Genomic DNA, 19,079 nt, shown 5'->3' on the forward strand with positions numbered 1-19,079 from the left:
CCGAGCCACTCTTGGTGATGGACTTTGAAATCTCCCACCCACAGTACATTCTGTGCCTTTGCTATCCTCAGTGCTTCTTCCAAGTAATTTTCACCAAGAAGGAGTACTGATTAATCAGTTGAGTGAGGGTGGTAAGTGGTAATCAGCAGGAGATTTCCTTGCCTATGTTTGACCTGATGCTATGAGACGTGATGGGGTCTGGCATCAATGCTGAGGACTACTAGAGCCACTCCCTCCAAACTATATACCACTGTACTGCCACTTCTGGTGGGTCTGTCCTGCCAGTGGGACAGTATGTACCCAGGAATGGTGAGGGAGGATTCTGAGACATTGGCTGTAAGATATGATTCTGTGAGTATGACTGTGTCAGGCTGTTGCTTGACTAGTCTATGGGACAGCTCTCCCAATTTTGGCACATGTCCCCAGATGTTAATAAGGAGGACTTTGCAGAGTTGACTGAGCTGGGTTTGTCTTTGCCATGTCTGATGCCCAACTCAATGCCAGGTGGTTTGTCCAGTTTTATTTTTATTATACCTTTCTGTAGAGATTTGATACAACTGAGGGACTTGCTTGGCCATTTCAGAGAGCGGTTAAGATTCATCCTTATTGTTGTGGGTCTGGAGTCACATCTAGGCCAGACCAGGTAAGGTTTGGCAGATTTCCTTCCCTAAAGGACACAAGTGAACCAGATAGGTTTTTACGACAATCTGGTAGTTTCATGGTCACCATAGCTGAGACCAGCTTTTCATTCTAGATCTATTTAATTAACTGAATTTAGATTCCCTAGCTACTGTGGTGGGATTTGAACTCTTATTTCTGGAACATTAGCCCAGGCCTCTAGATTACTAGTCCAGTAATTTAACCATGATGTGACTGTACCGTCTGATATCCTGCATTGACAGAAATGTATCTCTCAGCTCTTGACCACACTATCCAATTGCTTGTCCTACAAGATTGATGATTGATGAGCTACAAGTTGCTTCAACTCAACACTGAGAAGTCCAATGTCATCATTTTCAGTTACTGCCAAAAACTCTGCTCCTTTGCCATCGAATCCATCCCTCTTTCCAGCCGCTCGTTCAGGTTGAACCAGACTACATGCAGCTTTAGCATCTGTTTTGACACCGAGTTCTTTAAATCCCACAACCTATTTTCACTACTTACACCTCCACTCCTAACTCAGCCGGTTCCACTGAAAGCCTTATTGTACCCTTAACGTCCAAAAGCCATTTTCTACTTGGAAGAAAGTGGGCAGTAAGGCTATAGTCAATCCAAAAATTACACCAATTCATTTGATCACAAATCAAAGGATACAGCAAATCTAGCCTTTCCATAGAGCCTTTCATGACCGCATGACATCCCAAAGTGCTTCACAGCCAATGAAGTATGTTTGAAGGTGTAGTAGTCACTATTGTAATATAGAAAACACGGCAGCCAATTTAGCACGGCAAGCTGTCACAAACAGCAATGTGATAATGACCAGATAATTTGTTTCTAGTGATGTTGATTGAGGGATAAATATTCGCCAGGACACTGGGAGAACATCTCTGCTCTTCTTCAAAATAGTGCCATGGATCTGTCATGTATACCTGAGGGCTGAAGGGGCCTTGGTTTAATGTTTCATCCACTGTCTGTATCTATGGTAAGCCACATCCCATAACACCCATGACTTCTACATAATTAGAATCATGGTTAAAGCACAGAAGGAGAGAATTTGGCCCATTGTGTCCATGTCAGCTCTCTGCAAGAGCAACTCAGTCAGTCCCACTCCCTCGTCCTTTCCAATAGTCATGCAAATTTTCTCTCTTCGGGTGCTTATGCAATTCCATTTTGAAAGCCATGAATGAATCTACCTCCACCACACTTTCAGACAGTGCATTCCAGATCCTAACCACGCACTGCTTAAAAAAGCTTTTCCTCCTGCCGCCGCCGTTAGCTCTTTTGGCAATCACCTTAAATCTATGCCCTCTGGTTCTCGACCCCCTTCCGCCATTGGGAACAGTTTCTCTCTAGCTACTCTGTCTAGACCCCTCATGATTTTGAACACTTCTATCAAATCTCCTCTCAACTTTCTTTTTTCTAAGGAGAACAACGCCAGCTTCTCCAATCTATTCACGTAACGGAAGTCCCTCATTCCTGGAACCATTCTTGTAAATCTTTTCTGAACCCTGTCTAAAGCCTTCATATGCTTCCTAAAATGTGTGCCCAGAATTGGACACAATACTCCAGCTGAGGCCGAACCAAAGTTATATAAAGGTTCCCCCTTGTCTCTATAAAGCCCAAGATCCTATATGCCTTTTTAATCACTTTCTCAACCTGTCCTGCCATCTTCAACAATTTGTGCACATATACCTCTGGTCTCTCTTTTCCTGCACTCCATTTAGAATTGTACCCTTTGTTTTATATTATCTTTCCTCCTTCCTACCAAAATATATTACTTCACGCTTCCGTGCAACAGACTACTGAGCAAACTTGTAGCTCATGGAATAAAAGAGACGGTAGCAACATGGATATGAAATTGGCTGAGTGACAGGAAACAAAGAGCAGTGGTTAATGGATATTTTTCGGGCTGGAGGAAGGTTTGTAGTGGAGTTCCCCAGGGATCAGTGTGGAGACCCTTGCTTTTCCTGATATATCAATGACCTAGACTTTGGTATACAGGGCACAATTTCAAAGTTTGTCGATGATACGAAATTTGGAAGCATTGTGAACTGTGAAGATGTTAGTGTAGAACTTTAAAAGGGCATAGACAAGTTGTTGGAATGGGCACACAGGTGACAGATGAAGTTCAATGCAGAGAAATGTGAAGTGATTCATTTTGGTAGGAAGAACATGGAGAGACAATATAGAATAAAGCGTACAATTCTAAAGGGGGCGCAGGAGCAGAGTGACCTAGGTGTATATGTGCATAAGTCATTGAAGGTGGCAGGACAGGTTGAGGGAGTGGTCAATAAAGCATACAGTGTCCTGGGCTTTATTAATAGGGGTATTGAGTACAAGAGCAAGGAAGTTATGTTGAACTTGTATAAGACACTAGTTCGGCCTCAGCTGGAGTATTACATCCAACTTTGGGCGCCGCACTTGAAGAAAGACATGAGGGCATTGGAGAGAGTGCAGAAACGATTCATGAGAATGGTTCCATGGATGAGGAATTTTAGTTATGAAGCTAGATTGGAGAAGTTAGGACTGTTTTCCTTGGAGAAGAGAAGGCTGAGAGGTGATTTGATAGAGGTATTCTAAATCATGAGGGGTCTGGACAGAGTAGATAGAGAGAAACTGTTCCCACTCATGAAAGGATCAATAATGAGAGGACACAGATTTAAAGTATTTGGTAAGAGAAGCAAAAGTGACATGAGAAAAAGCTTTTTCACGCAGCGAGTGGTTAAGGTCTGGAATGCGCTGCCTGAGAATGTGGTGGAGGCAGGTTCAGTTGAAGCATTCAAAAGAGAATTGGATAGTTAAATGAAAAAGAAGAATGCGCAGGGTTATAGGGAGAAAGCAGGGGAATGGGACTGAGGGAGTTGCTCTTTCAGAGAGCCAGACACAATACAGACACAATGGGCCGAATGGCCTCCTTCTGCACTGTAACAATTCTATGATACTGTGATTAAATTTCATCTACCACATGTCTGCCCATTCCACCAGCCTGTGTATGCCCTTTTGAAGTTTATCACTATCCTCCTCACAGTTCATAATACTTCCTAAGAATTGTGTCATCTGCAAATTTTGAAGTTGTGTCCTGTACATTCAAGTCAAGGTTGTTAATATATACCAAGAAAAGCAGGAGTCCTAACACTGACTCCTGGGGAACCCTACTATATACCTCCCTCCTGTCTGATGAACAAATGTTCACCACAACTCTCTGTTTCCTGTACTCGGCCAACTTCGTATCCATGCTTTCACTGTCCCTTTTATTCCATGGGCTTCAACTTTGCTAACAAGCCTGTTATGTGGCATTTTATCAAACACATTTTGGAAGTCTATATACACCACATCAACCACAATACCGGCATCAACCCATTCTGTTACCTCATCAAGAACTGAATCAAGTTCGTACATTTGTGCTGGCTTTCCTTAATTAATTCGCATTTGTCCCAACAACTGTTAATTTTGTCACGGACATTTGTCCTAAAAGCTTTCCACCACTGAGGTTGAACTGACTGGTCTGTAGGTGCTGGGTGTATTACACCCTTTTGGAAAAAGGGTGTAATATTAAATCTACTGGACCTCCATTCCCTGGACATAACTTGACTATCATGGGTTTTGACAAAATAAAGGAAAAAGAAACTATTTCCTCTGGTAGGAAGCTCAGTAACCTGTGGACTTATTTTTTTTTTTAATTCATTCATGGGATGTGGGCGTCACTGGCAAGGCCAGCATTTATTGCCCATCCATAATTGCCCTTGAGATGGTCGTAGTGAGCTGGCTTCTTGAACCACTGCAGCCCATTTGGGGTAGGTATATCCACAGTGCTGTTAGGAAGGGGGTTCCAGGATTTTGACCCAGTGACAGTGAAGGAACGGCGATATAGTTTCAAGTCAGAATGGTGGGAGACTTGGAGGGGAACTTGCAGGTGGTGGTGTTCCCATGCATTTGCTGCCCTTGTCCTTCTAGTTGGTAGAGGTCGCTGGTTTGGAAGGTGCAGTCTAAGGAGCCTTGGTGCATTGCTGCAGTGCATCTTGTAGAAGGTACACACTGCTGCCACTGTGCGTTGGTGGTGGAGGGAGTGAATGTTTGCAGATGGGGTGCCAATCAAGCAGGCTGCTTTGTCCTGGATGGTGATGAGCTTCTTGAGTGTTGTTGGAGCTGCACCCATCCAGGCAAGTGGAGAGTATTCAATCACACTCCTGACTTGTGCCTCATAGATGGTGGACAGACTTTGGGGAGTCAGGAGGTGAGTTACTCGCCTCAGGATTCCGAGCCTCCGACCTGCTCTTGTAGCCACGGTATTTATATGGCTACTCCAGTTCAGTTTCTGGTCAATGGTAGCCCCTAGGATGTTGATAGTGGAGGTATTCAGCGATGGTAATGCCGTTGAATGTCAAGGGGAGATGGTTAGATTCTCTCTTGTTCAAGATGGTCATTGCCTGGCACTTGTGTGGCACAAATGTTACTTGCCACTTATCAGCCCAAGCCTGGATATTGTCCAGGTCTTGCTGCATTTCTACACGGACTGCTTCAGATAGTCTGTAATAAAGCTAGATGGATGCTGAGGTTTATTTTTGCTTAGCGAGTTGTTGTAATCTGGAAAGCTCTGCCTTCAAAGGGTGGTGGAAGCATAATCAATGGTAACTTTCAAAGGGAATTGGATATATACTTGAAAAGGAAGAAATTTGCAGGGATATAGGGTAAAAGCCAGGCATTTGGGACTTATTGGGTTTTTCAAAAACCTGCACAGGCATGATGGACCAAATGGCCTCCTTTGGTGTTGTAAGATTCGATTCTAGGAGCAAAGAGATAGGCCTGACTTGGGAAGAGATCGATATAGCGACAGACTTGGTTGTGAATTGCCACTGTTCCAGCTAGCTAAAGGAAAATATATTATCAGTTCTCTGAGAAATGTCCAACAGTACTTCCATTTACTTACAATACAGTGACTATTATTTAGAACATTACAGCGCAGTACAGGCCCTTCGGCCCTCGATGTTGCGCCAATATTATATTGGTAAATGGGACAATTATTTGTTTATGGGTAAATGATGGGCGGCACAGTGGCGCAGTGGTTAGCACTGCAGCTTCATAGCTCCAGGGACCCGGGTTCGATTCTGGGTACTGCCTGTGTGGGGTTTGCAAGTTCTCCCTGTGACCGCGTGGGTTTTCGTCGGGTGCTCCGGTTTCCTCCCACAGCCAAAGACTTGCAGGTTGATAGGTAAATTGGCCATTGTAAATTGCCCCTAGTGTAGGTAGGTGGTAGGGAATATGGGATTACCGTAGGGTTAGTATAAATGGGTGGTTCTTGGTCGGCACAGACTCGGTGGGCCGAAGGGCCTGTTTCAGTGCTGTATCTCTAAATATAAATAAATAAAATAAAATATCCCCAGATAAATAACAATGAGGTTAATCTGCTTTTCTTTGAAGGAGGAAAGCTGGTCAAGATTTGAAGAAATCCTTGATCTCCAGTACTGTGAAATTTTTGTGGACCATATGAAATCTTGGTGTCATATCACATTTGAAAGCTGCATTCCTTCAGTGGTGCACTGAAATGTCAGCCTACATGTTCAAGTCATCATTACTACAGTGACTACACTTCAAAAAGTACTTCATTGGGCAAAAAGCACTTTGGGATGTTTTGAGGTCCTGCATAGAGTCAGTTCATAGAGTCATTTACAGCATAGAAGGAGGTAATTCAGCCCATCGAGTCCATGCTGCCTCTCTGTAGAGAAATCCAGTTAGTCCCACTCCCCTGCTCTATCCATGTAGCCCTGCAAGTCTATTTCTTTCATGTGCCCATCAAATTTCCTTTTGAAATGATTGATCGTCTCCGCTTCCACCACCTTCGTGGGCAGCGGGTTCTAGGCCATTACCACTCGCTGTGTAAAAAAGTGCTTCCTCACATTCCCCCTGCATCTCTTCCCCAAAACCTTCAATCTGTGCCCCCTAGTCCTTGTACCATTGTTAATGGGAGCAGTTTTTCCTTGTCTAACTTAGCTAAGCCTGTCATAATCTTGTGCACCTCTATCAAATCTCCCCTCAATCTCCTTTGCTCCAGGGTGAACAACCCCAGTTTTTCCAACCAAACCTTGTAACTGAAATCCTCCATCCTTGGAACCATTCTGGTAAATCTTGTCTGCACCCTCTCAATGACCCTCACATCAATTGCAAATGCAAGTCTTTCTTTCTTCTTTCCTTCTCAGTGGAACTTGAATCCACAAGTTTATACTTCAGTCAAGTGTGCTACCAACTGAGTCGATTGACATTAGAGGGTTAGGGTTGGAGGAAAGGCAAGAGAAAGTAGGGTGAGTGCCATGTCAAGATTCACAGGGCAGTGTCACTAATTCAGTATGTAATTTTGCCTTTCAGTTTTCTTCGCCATTTTGCTTTCACCGTTACTTTAATGATGAATCTCTCTGAGCTGAATGGAAAGGAGTATTTGTCAATAACATTAGGCCACTGTTCCACTTGACAAGGTCATTGGTCTTTCAAATGTTAGCTTCTATGGTTCTCTGTTGCTTAATATTAATGGAAATATTTCTTTGTAGTGAGGCTCATTAAAAGCAGCTCACTGAACTGGTACATTAATTGTCTACGTGAATTCATAACAAATGATACAATACTGCCAGTCTTGCTGAACCATAACCTTTTTTTCTGTGTAAAACTAATTTACTATTTTCTGAAAATAGATACAAATTAAATCGTAGTTCATGTTTTTTTGTGGGGTCGAGGGAGGGTGGTTCACTGTCGTCCATCACACTTCCCTCAACATCATCTCTCTGGGACAGTATTTTTCAGGAATTTAGTTATGGAGAGGAATTACTCAAAATGTCAAATAGTTTTTTTTTAAATACCACAATTTCTTTAATTCCCTTGATGAATTTTAATCTTTCCAACTGGGTGTCCAGTTGTCAGCATGCAGGTTAGGTACAGTGCACTTTAGCAGAATAAAACTCTCCTGCTTTGCCTTTGGCCCAATATGTGTCTCAAACCTCAACAACAACTCAGTCTATATCATGAAAAGAAAGAAAGACTTTATATAACATTTATATAGTGCCTTTCATGACCTTGGGACATCTCAAAGCACTTTATAACCGATGAAGATTAGTTAAAGATTGGCCAGGGCACTGGGGAGAACTCTACATCAGAAGGATGTGGGTTTAAGTCCCACTCCAGAACCTTGAGAGCAATCCTAGACTGCAACGCCTAGTTCAGTACTGAGGGAGTGTACTTTCCGGATAAGATTGTGCCCTCTCAGGTGGACATACAAGATCCTGTGGCATTATTTTGAAGAAGAGTAGGGAAGTTGTCCAAAGCGTTCTGGCCCATATTTTTCCCTTAATCTCCCTGACTAAAAGCAGATAATTCTGTCATTGCCCCATTGCTGTTTGTGGCAGCTTGCTGTTTGTATATTTGCTGTTACATTTCCTCCATTACAACAGTGGCTACACTTCAAGAGTGTAGTAAGATGCTGTAGGACATCCTGAGGTCATGAATGGTACTGTAAAAATGCAAGTTTTTCTTTCCTTTGTGCTTCCTGCAAGCCTCCAGAATCAAAAAATGGCACGCTTGTTTACATCCTAATAGACTTCAGCACCATCTCTGCTGCATACTGTCTTCCCGAACCCTCCATGCCTGCTAATGTGTAGAGGTCAAGAGGGTTCAGCAGCTGACAGTTGACGCAGTTGTGGATTGGGCTCTGTGGTACACTAGAATTCTTGAAGTGCTTTTCATTAGTGCAGGATAACATAGCCCATCTATAGTCCGGGGTTTGTCTCTGGAGTCCTGTACATGATATCTTTCACAAGTTTAAGGAGCACAGTCTTTTCTTCTTCTCTTTCTCATAGAGAAACAGAATTGAAAAACAAAAGAAAGGCTTGCATTTATATAGCGCTTTTCACAACCACAGGACATCCCAAAATGCTTTACAGCCAATGAAGTACTGTTGAAGTGTAGTCATTGCTGTAATGTAGGAAATGAGACAGCCAATTTGCACACAGCAAGCTCCCACAAACAGCAATGTGATAATGATCTGTTAATCTGTTTTTGTGATGTCGATCGAGGGATAAATATCAGCCAGTACACTGAGGATAACTCCCAGCTCTTCAAAACAGTGCCATGGGATCTTTTATATACCCCTGAGAGGGTAGACAGGGCCTCAGTTTAATGTCTCATCCAAAAATTGGTACCTCCAACAATGCTGCACTCCCTTAGCCTTGATTTCTGTGCTGAAGTCCTGCAGTAGGACTTGAACCCACAACTTTCCTGACTTAGAAGCAAAAGTACTATCAAGCGAGCCAGTTAAAGGATATGACGGGATTAAATGTACGGGAATGGAATGAGAAACATAAGAAATAGGAGCACAAGTAGGCCATACAGCCCCTCGAGCTGTTCTGCCATTCAATAAGATTATGGCTGATCTTCCACATCAACATTTTCCTGCCCTTTCCCCATATCTCGTTAGCCCCTTAATGTCCAAAATCTAGTGATCTCTGTCTTGAATGTACTCATCAAGTGAGCATGCACAGCCCACTGTGTTACAAAATTCCAAAGATTGACAACCCTCTGAGTGGAACACTCCAGCTTAAACTGCTGAGGAGCTGAGAATGCTTTGATAGGGCACATACTAAGAAACTTTGAATGTGATGGAGTCTAGCCAAAAATTGCTTACAAACCATTCACTTAGTAACACACCAGACAGTACATTTCTTTACTGTTGCCAATTGGCAGTCAGGTCAAGGAGGTGAAGAATTTTAGTTTCTGTGGTTGAGGCCATGTACAACTCTGTTTCATGTGAGAATTTCCAAATTCCCAGAGTGAGATTAAATCTATTGCCTCCACTTTAATTATACTTACTGTTCATCCAGACTGATGTTCTTTCAAGTGGCCATGGCAGGGTAGAATACAATATAGCAAAGGGCATTAACTAAGTCTCCCCCCAGCCTGAGCATCAAAACTAAACATCAGTCAGTATGAGATTGAAAACAAAATCTGAGCAGTGCAGAATCGAACTGAAAAGAAGCAAATATGCCATTCTGCACACTCAAGTCGTGGCTCAGTTGGGAGCACTTTCATTTCTAAGTTAAAAGGCTGTGCATTCAAGTCCTATTCCAGAGGCTTAAGCACAACAATCAAGGCTGACATTCCAGTGCAGTACTGAAGGAGTACTGCACTGTCAGAGGTGCTGTTTTTCAGATGAAATGTTAAACTGAGGCCCGGTCTGCCCTCAGGTGGGCATAAAAGATCCCATAACACTATTTTGAAGAAGAGCAGGGGAGTTCTGCCCCGTCTCCTACCCAATATTTATCCCTCAGTCAACATCACCTTGCTGTTTGTAGGACCTTGCTGTGCCTAAATTGGCTGCTTTCTTACATTACAACAGTGAAGACAGTTCAAAAGTACTTCATTGTTCATTGGCTGTAAAGCGCTTTGGGAAATTGGGAAAATGCCAAATAAATGCAAGTCTTTCTATTTCCTCTTCCCTGCATTCTACAATAAAACATGCACTTCCTATTCTAATCAATCCTTACCCTGAACTGCTAAACTGATGAAGGGCTCATCTCCCACAATCTTCCTTTCGTCATGCAGTGTACAAGCGCTTATAATCCAAACTTGGCATCAATTGATTACGACTTTCTCATTGAATCATAGAATTATAGCATACAGAAGGAGAACATTTGGCCCATCATGCCAGCTATTTGAAAGATCTATATCTTCTACTCTTTTATCCTTTTGTGGTGGCTTGGTGCTTCAGCTAGGATTTTCAACAAAATAAAAAATCTGGATAGTGTTGGGCAATCACAAATAAGATCTTATTTGTAAAACCATTCCCAGTCCATTGTTTGGACTTACATTGAACCCAACTGCTTCCCACTGTAATTTCCTCCAATTAAAATATTGGGAAGACTGAAGCCATTATTTTTGGTTCCTGTTATAAACTCCGTTCCCTAGCCGCTGGCTCCATCCCTCTCCCTGACAACAATCTGAAGTGGAACCAAACTGTTCACAACGTTTGTGTCAAATTTGACCCCTGGATGAGCTGCAACGAAATATCTGTGCTGGCATTCAGAATGCATATTTCCACCTCCGTAACTTCGCCTGACTCTGCCCATGCTTCAGTTCAACTACTGCTAAAACCATGCCCTTGTTACCTCATTGCATTCCAATTCACTCTTGCCTGGCCTCCCACATTCTACACTCCATAAACTTGAGGTCATCCAAAACTCTACTCCCTGTGTCCTGACTCGCGTCAAGTCCCATTCATCCATCACCCCTGTGCTCGCTGACTGATATTGGCTCCTGGTTATGCAACACCCTGATTTTAAAATTCTCATTCTTGTTTAAAATATCTCCATGGCCTCACCCCTCCATGTCTCTGTAATCACCTGCAGCCCTGCAACCCTCCAAGATATCTACACCCCTCCAGTTCTGGCCTGCTGAGCATCATAGGTTTTAATTGCTCCACATTTGCGGCCGTGTCTTCATCCGCCTCGGCCCAAAGCTCTGGAATTGCTCCTCTCCACCTCTCTTCTTTTCTTTCTTTTATGTAAGCCATGGCTCAGTTGGTAACACTCTCGCCTACTGGTGTCCTGGTCAATACTTATTCTTCACTCAACATCACAAAAACAGATTATTTGATCATTATTACATTGCTGTTTGTGGGAGCTTGCTGTGCACAAATTGGCTGCTGCGTTTTCCTACATTACAACAGTGACTACACTTCAAAAAGTCCTTCATTGATTGTAAAAGCAATTTGGAATATTTAGTGCTCATGAAAAGTACAGTACAGATGCAAGTCTTTCTTTCTTGCCTTAAGACATGCATTAAAACCTACCTGTCTAAACAAGCTTCTGGTCATCTGCCCTAATATCTCCTTTTGCGGCTGCATGTCATATTTTGTTTGATAACGCTCCTGTGAAGCATATTGGGCCATTTTACTACTTTAAAGGTGCTATATAAATGCAAATTGTTGTTGTTATTGTTCTGACCCATCAAGAATCATCCGGGGAAGATCTGGTCATGTAATGCCCTCTAAGCAAACTTGTGGAGCTATGTCTTTTGGGAACAATGTCAAATTTACTAGAGAATTTGAAGAAAGAAGCAGCTCTGATAACTAGAAATATTTGCCATTACACTGATGGTGTTCAGAATTTCTTCAATGAAGACCTTATCCATGCAGGAAACATTTCCATGCCATTCATTCCTATTTTACAGAAACCAAGTGGACCAAACCCCTTCCCATTCACTGCCAGTGTATAGAAGCCCAATGGAACAAACCTCTTCTCGTTTATTCCCATTGCTTAGAATTCCAGTGCATCAAATTTCTTCCCAACCACTTCCACGTTATAGAAATCCATTGGGTGAAACTGCTTCCTATTCTCTGACATTTGTGGAATTGCTGATTTAAGTCAAACATTTAAAATTCAAATTCACCTTTGAAATGGAGCTGTCCAATGAGCTCCCTTTCCCCGGCATACTAGTTTAGAAGTCTACCAATGGGCTCTTCACTACTCTCTATCGCAAGCCGATCTTCACTGGTAAACATACGCGTTGTGATTCCTACAGCTCTAGACGCTGTAACATTGGCCTTATCGGCAATCTCATAAGTAGGGTCCGAGTCATTTGCTCACCGTGTAAGCTTGATGCTGAAAGCTATCAAAGCTATCCTGTGGGATAATGGTTACCCTGATCAGATCATTACTTGTTGCGTATAGCATTTACTCATGTGTAGGACTAAGGCCGCCACTTTCGGACCTGAAAAGTGCCTAGTCTACCTCAAATTACCCTGGAAGGGTAATGTATCTCAAAACTTTGAGCAACAGGTGAACCAGTAACCGAAGTGGTATTTTCCACTAACAGGCAGCTGTGTCAAGCTAAAAAGACATTTTACCGACCACACAAATGAGTAATGTGGTATTTGAATTCCAGTGCCAATGTGATGCCAGGTACAAAGTCCCAATGCGTGGTAGATTGTATCAAACAGCACGTCCCTTCAGCTGTTCACTATAGGCAGATTACGGACTGTACTCAACCAACCGGTACTTGCAAAACTCAGAACACAAGGTCAAATGTTAGATGTGATTCCATGCTTACTAAACAATTCCGAGTCTGTTAAGAATTGCACTAACAACCAATTTAAGATTATCAGTCATGCTCGCAATATGGCTCACTTAGGTACATATATTCATACGCAGGGACCTGTCCACTGCAGGGAAAAGAAACATCTTCAGGCATGGAGGACAATAGTTCCCTGTTTCTTTGAGTTGAGTTACCAACCAATCAGCACCCCTTTTCTCATGCAGTATAAATTGTTGCTCCCTTTGAAATTTGGCATTCTTGTATCTGTCCTGATGAGTGCAAGACGAAAAGCTTGTCTTTTTGTTCAGCAATACTCAAACATTTAAATAGAAACTCTTCATCCAAGTTTAAGAGTGGTTGTCATGTATAGCAGTCCCATCTCACCTTGAGGCTTCTCCTCAATACCAGGTTTAATAAGACAGAAGTTAGTGTAGATGCAACAAAGATGATATAATATATAAAGCACAAGAATCATAGAATGGTTACAGCACAGAAGGAGGCCATTTGGCCCATCAAGCCCATGCTCATTCTCTGCAAGTGTAATTTATCTAGTCCCACTCCCAGCCCTTTCCTCGTAGACCTGCATTTTTTTTCTCTTCAAGTGCTTCTCCAGTTGCCTTTTGGAAGTCACACAATAGACAGAGTAGATACAAAATAGAAGATATAGCAGCTATAACACGAGATATAAGCTGCTGAAATCCTCCTCCATGCCTATGTTAACTTTAATCTTGAATTTCCCACAATTATTCCAGTTTTCTGCTACTAAATAAGTCAGGTGGTTGTCATGTACAGCAGTCCCATTTCACTCTGAGGCTTCTCCTCAATGCCTGGTTTTACTTTCTCTGAAGTGGTTTCCTGCATTTTTGTAATATGTATAATTTTAAAAATGCAACAATGCCAACATGCTCTATTTACAGAATGTTTCAGTAAAATCCATCTTCCAAATTTTCTAGTAGTTTTTTTTGGAAACTCAGAGGAGCTGTAACAGAATTCTGGCAGAGTCTCCATATTTAACGCAGCAAGTAGGTTTCTCTGCAAGTATTGAATGGAAAACCATGGGTAAAGTGGACATCATGAATATGAATAAAACTTTAGGATTTATATATCCAAATGCACATTAGATAGATTTCATCCATAAACTAACATTTTGGGACATATTAATTTGCGACATAACATGTGGTAAGTGCAGCGTGCTTGGGAGAAACAGGTGACTCTCTACTACTGGAGTTTTTGTTGCCTCATTTCTGAGTCTGTTGAGAACTAACTGATAGAGACTGATTGCTATGGTTAGTTAAAAACTCCATTATCATTGTATCGTGTGACTACAAGGATGGTAGATCGCAAACTAGATGGATCTTGGTCTTTTTTCATTGGCCAATTTCAATATCCTATGGTGAAAATGCCACATAATTGCAAGCTGTTGGTGTAGAGGGTATCATGGATTATGATACATCCAAGAGAGTGGGATGAGCCAGATAGACCTACGTGGGCTTTTCCAGTCTAAGTACATTCTTCCATTTTTGACTATTCCAACACACTCCTGGCTGATCTCCCACATTCTATCCTTCGTAAACTACAGGCATCCAAAATTCTGCTTCCCATGTCTTAAACGCGCACCAGTCCTATTCATCTATCACCCCTATGCTCGTTGACTTACATTGGCTCCAGGTCAAACAACATCTTGATTTCAAAATTCTCATCCTTGTTTTAAAATCCCTCCATGGCCTCGTCCCTCCCTATCTCTGTAATTTCCTCCAACCCCACAATCCTCCAAGATACCTGTGCTTCTCTAATTCTGGCCTCTTGGGCATCCCTGGTTTTAATCGCTCCACCATTGGTGACCATGTCTTCAGTTGCCTGAACCCTCACTGCATTTCTCCACCTCTCTACCTCATTTTCCTCCTTAAAAGCTACCTCTTTGACCAAGCATTTGCTCATCCAACCTAATTTCTCCTGTGTTCTGAAGAAGGGTCACTGACCTGAAACGTTAACTCTGCTTCTCTCTCTACAGATGCTGCCAGACCTGCTGAGTATTTCCAGCATTTCTTGTTTTTATTTCTAATTTCTCCTTATGTGGCTTGGTGTCATATTTTGTTCTTTAATGCCCCTGTGAAGCACCTTGGGATATTTTATTACATTAAAGGCACTATATAAATATAAGTTGTTGTTGTTTACGTTCCTCATCCAGCTCACCACAGATAGACACCTATTCCTTCATTACAACAGTAACTGCGATTCACTTTGTGATACGCTTTGGGACTTCCTGAGGTTGTGAAGGGTCAATATAAATGCAAATTCTTTCATATAGGAGGAAAAATGAGAGAGAGCTTTTCCTCGGAAATCATCTTGTAATGGCTGCTTCAAAGCAGCATTGGCAGAAACCTCTCTACTGGAGCTGGGGTATGGTGGAAAAATTACAGGAGGGCAGAAATTAGAAACTAAGTATGCACAAAATAACATATCAAATTTGGGTGTCTAAATCTAGTTTCTAGTAGTCTTAAAACACACTTAAAAAATTGGCAATAATATGACTATCTCACTGTGAGAGGTCTCAGAATGGCTGGTGTACATAAAGAAAGAACATATATATATATAGAGAGAGAGAGAGATATTCCAGAGTGTTTTACAGCTAATAAAGTACTGAATGGAAAAATGTATTAGGGGCTGTTTGCCAAGTTTGGGTTGTAATACACAGATGAAATAGAGAACATAAAGCTTCATTCTGCATCGACCTGACCCGGGGAGTGTTTGATGTTGATACTGGGGACTAGACTTTTAAAACCCGTTGGGAGTTGAAGTAGGTGCGTGCGTGATTTGAAGATTGCATTCTCAGAGGTCGGCACTCGTTGCATCCAGTTCTCGTTGCATCCAGAACGCAAAGCTATTTTGAAAGGGATGCCGGGAGGGAAGGAACAGGAAGCCCGCACGCCTCCAATTAATCACCTGTTGAGCACATTGTGGAGCTCATTGAAAGTCTTGTCAGGAGCAGTTTGTGAGTTTCAATGGAAGAGCATGGGGACAATGCCATGTCAGCAACACGGCATGATGTAGAAGATGTGAACAATGTGGAGGGCCATGAGGTCTATTGGAAAGACTGATTAACATAATGCAGAGGCACAAAGTAAAGCTCAGCTGCTTCAAAAGTGCCAAAGAGTAGCCATTGCTGGAGCTGTAAGAATTGCATTGGTCAGTGGTGAGTGGTAGGAATCTGGAGAGAGATGTGAGGCCACTGGCATCATTTGAGCAGCTGGGGTTGACAGAGAAAGGCTTGGTGAATGCACAGCCTCCAGATGGGAACAGTCTACTCTGACATTAGACACAGCACAGCGTCCAGGATGGGCTACAGCGGATGCAATGTCCTGGACAGCAGGAAGGCAGAGGAGCACAGTGGGGTACTACAAGGGGAAGAAGGCCCTACCCAAGACATCAGGTCTACCACCCAACAGTCACCTACCTGAAAATGACAGAGCACCAGTGCCATTGGAGGCTACCCCTACCCAGGTAGATGGTCTCGATCCTGTGTGCTCTGACCCACAATGATCTCAGGCTTCACAGCCCCCGTGGCAGTCCCTTACTTTCAGCCGTCAAGGTCATTGTCACCTTCAATTTTGATGCAGCCAAGTCGTTCCAGGCATCAGCTGGGTGGCATCTCACAAGCGGCAGCTCATCACGCCATCAGGCAAGTCATGGATGCCATATTCAGGAGGGCGGGGGACTACATCCTCTTTGACACAGATGGGCCAGTGCAAGCACAGACGGCTTTGGGTTTTGTCCCAGTTGATGGATTCCCACAGTCATAGATTGCACCCTCATAGCCATCAAGGCAGAAACAGACCAGCCAGTCAGATTCCTGAACAGAACGGGCTACCACTCTTTGAATGTCAGCTGCTCGGTGAGTACAGAAAGCGAATCTTGCAGGTCTGCACTCGGTTCCTGGGCAGCTGTCAAGACTCCTTACTATGCAAGACTCCCAGGTGCTGCACCTCTTCAGGCCCACATCCAAACTCCGTTGGTGGCTGCTGGGAGATAAGGGTTATCCCATAAAGAAATGGCTCCTGATGCCCATCTGAACTCCAGACATGGATGGAGAGAGGCGTTGCAACCAGAGCCATCTATTAACACGAACCTACATTGCACAGACCACTGGACTCTTGAAGATGCGGTTCTGTTGCCTTAAACAGTCAGGTGGTGCCCTCCAGTACGAGACAGCCAAAGTGTCCTGTATCGCGGTCATCTGCTGCGGCCTACACAACATGACAATGCAACAAAGCCTGAAGGCAGATGAAGAGGAGCTGGAATGTCAGTCTACCTCGGAGAAGGATTGGGAGGAGAATGAAGAAGAGGTGACCAGCAACCAAGCAGTGAAGGATGCCTGCAATGCAGTCCCAGACCTCAGGCTCTGATGGTAGTAAGGGCCACGCTGATTCAGCAGCGCTTCACCTGCTAACCCCCAAGACCTTGTGTCTGATAACTCCAAAACTCACCTTCTAGCATAGAGAGCTATCATACTGTTATGAAAGTGCTTCCATTTTTTAATATCTTTTGAGGAGTCTTGTTTAAAAATTGTGGAAATTGATTCATTTGAAAGACTGAAGAGATTCTATAAATACTGGACTTTGTTTTATTTTAGAAAAAGGTCACTGGAAGGACTTGGGACGTTGTTCAAAAACAAGCTCTTACTAGAAGTCACATGTCTTAAGCTAAGAAAATAGCAGGAGCCTTAATGACTATGGGAATTGTTTACAGAGAAGTGACATGTCAAGATTTATGGTGGTAAAGACTTGGTTTCATTTTTGGATATTGTTTTGGTTCAGTTTGGGTTAAGCCTGCTGAGAGAGAAACCTCTTTGAGAAACCCTGAGAATCCAGTGTGATAGCTGATTCTCCTGGAAAGCCTGCCAGACTAATCCTCGGCGTCGCCTGAACAGAACTGCTCCAGAAAGATCCCAGGGACAGCCGTCAACACGTATTTGAACGCCAGAATAAAGGACCAGCTGGGAACATACCATCTCTTATCCTTTTCCTTCAAGAATTAACAAGTATTGGTCCAAAGTTTTTTTTTTGTCTTTTTTGTAAAGTGATCTCTGCAGAGAAAACATCTTTATTTTTTCTTTAACTGGCGTGAGTATTGGGTTAATTTAGAAGGGAACTTTCATATTTCAACCTGTGTGTCAATAAGCTTTGCATCTTTATTGAATAAGTCTTGTTTTATAATAAATTAATAATTTTGTTGTTTATTAAAGAAACCTGGTTGGTGGATTTTATTCTGAAACTAAAATAGGTAGAGTATATAATTGGCCATATTGGTATCTAAATAAAACATTTAAATATATGCTGTGACCCATGGAGAAGTGGAACTAGAGAAAGACAGTGCATTCCTCCATCCTCATTCATAAAAATACCTTTATGACCCCTAACTGCCAGGTCCTATTGCCAGCCATGAGCATGCAGAATGAGGGTTCTTCCATCAACATAATCCAACATGACAAGACATAATGTTCCCAGTGCCCACGTCATCCCCACTCACCTCACAATTCTATATCCCTCTTCTGAGAAGAAAAATCAATGATACTCTTTTCACAGTGTTAAAATAAACTAGTTATATTGTGACGATAACAAAGGGACAGACAAATATGGGGAACAACACCAGATAGCCCATTAAGTGACTCCAATGGCGTGGCACCTTTCTTTCCCTAACACTTCCACCAGGTGCTCCCCCTGTGCAAGAGGATGAGCTGGAGGCAGCCTGCTCCCTAGTCTCTTCCTCTCACTGAGATGCCCTTGACTTCAGACCACACTTTGGAGGTGCCGGTGGGAGCTCCTCCACAGGCTGCTGTGCCTCTGTCATTGCACAGACATCCTCTGTCACAGGGCTTTGGCACAGAGATAGATGGTTGCTGAGTCAAATGGATCAAGGGGCTGACAGGTGATGCGGTGCCTCCTGAGACGTGGCCCCATTCACCTGCTGCTTTGACCATCTCAGCCCTTTCCTGGCACCCTTGGATGCTGGATGAGGCAACCATCTGAGATGCAGCTGGCTTCCACTCCAAGCACCTTTGCACCATCAGCGAAACTGAGTGTCTCGCTCCTTCTGTGCATATCAGTGCACTGCTCCTGCATCCATTCAGAGTGGCTCTGTATATAACTCTCCAAGCAGTTGCCCAAAACTCAATGGAATTCATGTGATCGAATCCCTGTGTCATGACAGAGTACATGTGCTGCATTGACTCCATTGCCTGCTCGTGGCTCCTCAAAGCCTCAGGGAACCCGAGGCACAGCATCTTCACCCAGCACAGCATCACTGTCTGTCCTCTGTCCTCCAAGGGGGAGTGTCCACAGCTGATTCTGCCA

General features: G+C 43.1%; 1 protein-coding gene across 3 annotated transcripts in view; it reads left to right on the top strand.

The window, feature by feature from the left end:
* The window catches only part of LOC137374715 (neural cell adhesion molecule 2-like), a 1,514,570-nt gene that overhangs the window by 935,681 nt on the left and 559,810 nt on the right, over positions 1-19,079 (top strand). The window lies entirely within an intron of this gene.

The sequence above is a fragment of the Heterodontus francisci genome, chromosome 10, assembly GCF_036365525.1.
Source record: "Heterodontus francisci isolate sHetFra1 chromosome 10, sHetFra1.hap1, whole genome shotgun sequence".
NCBI lineage: Eukaryota > Metazoa > Chordata > Chondrichthyes > Heterodontiformes > Heterodontidae > Heterodontus > Heterodontus francisci.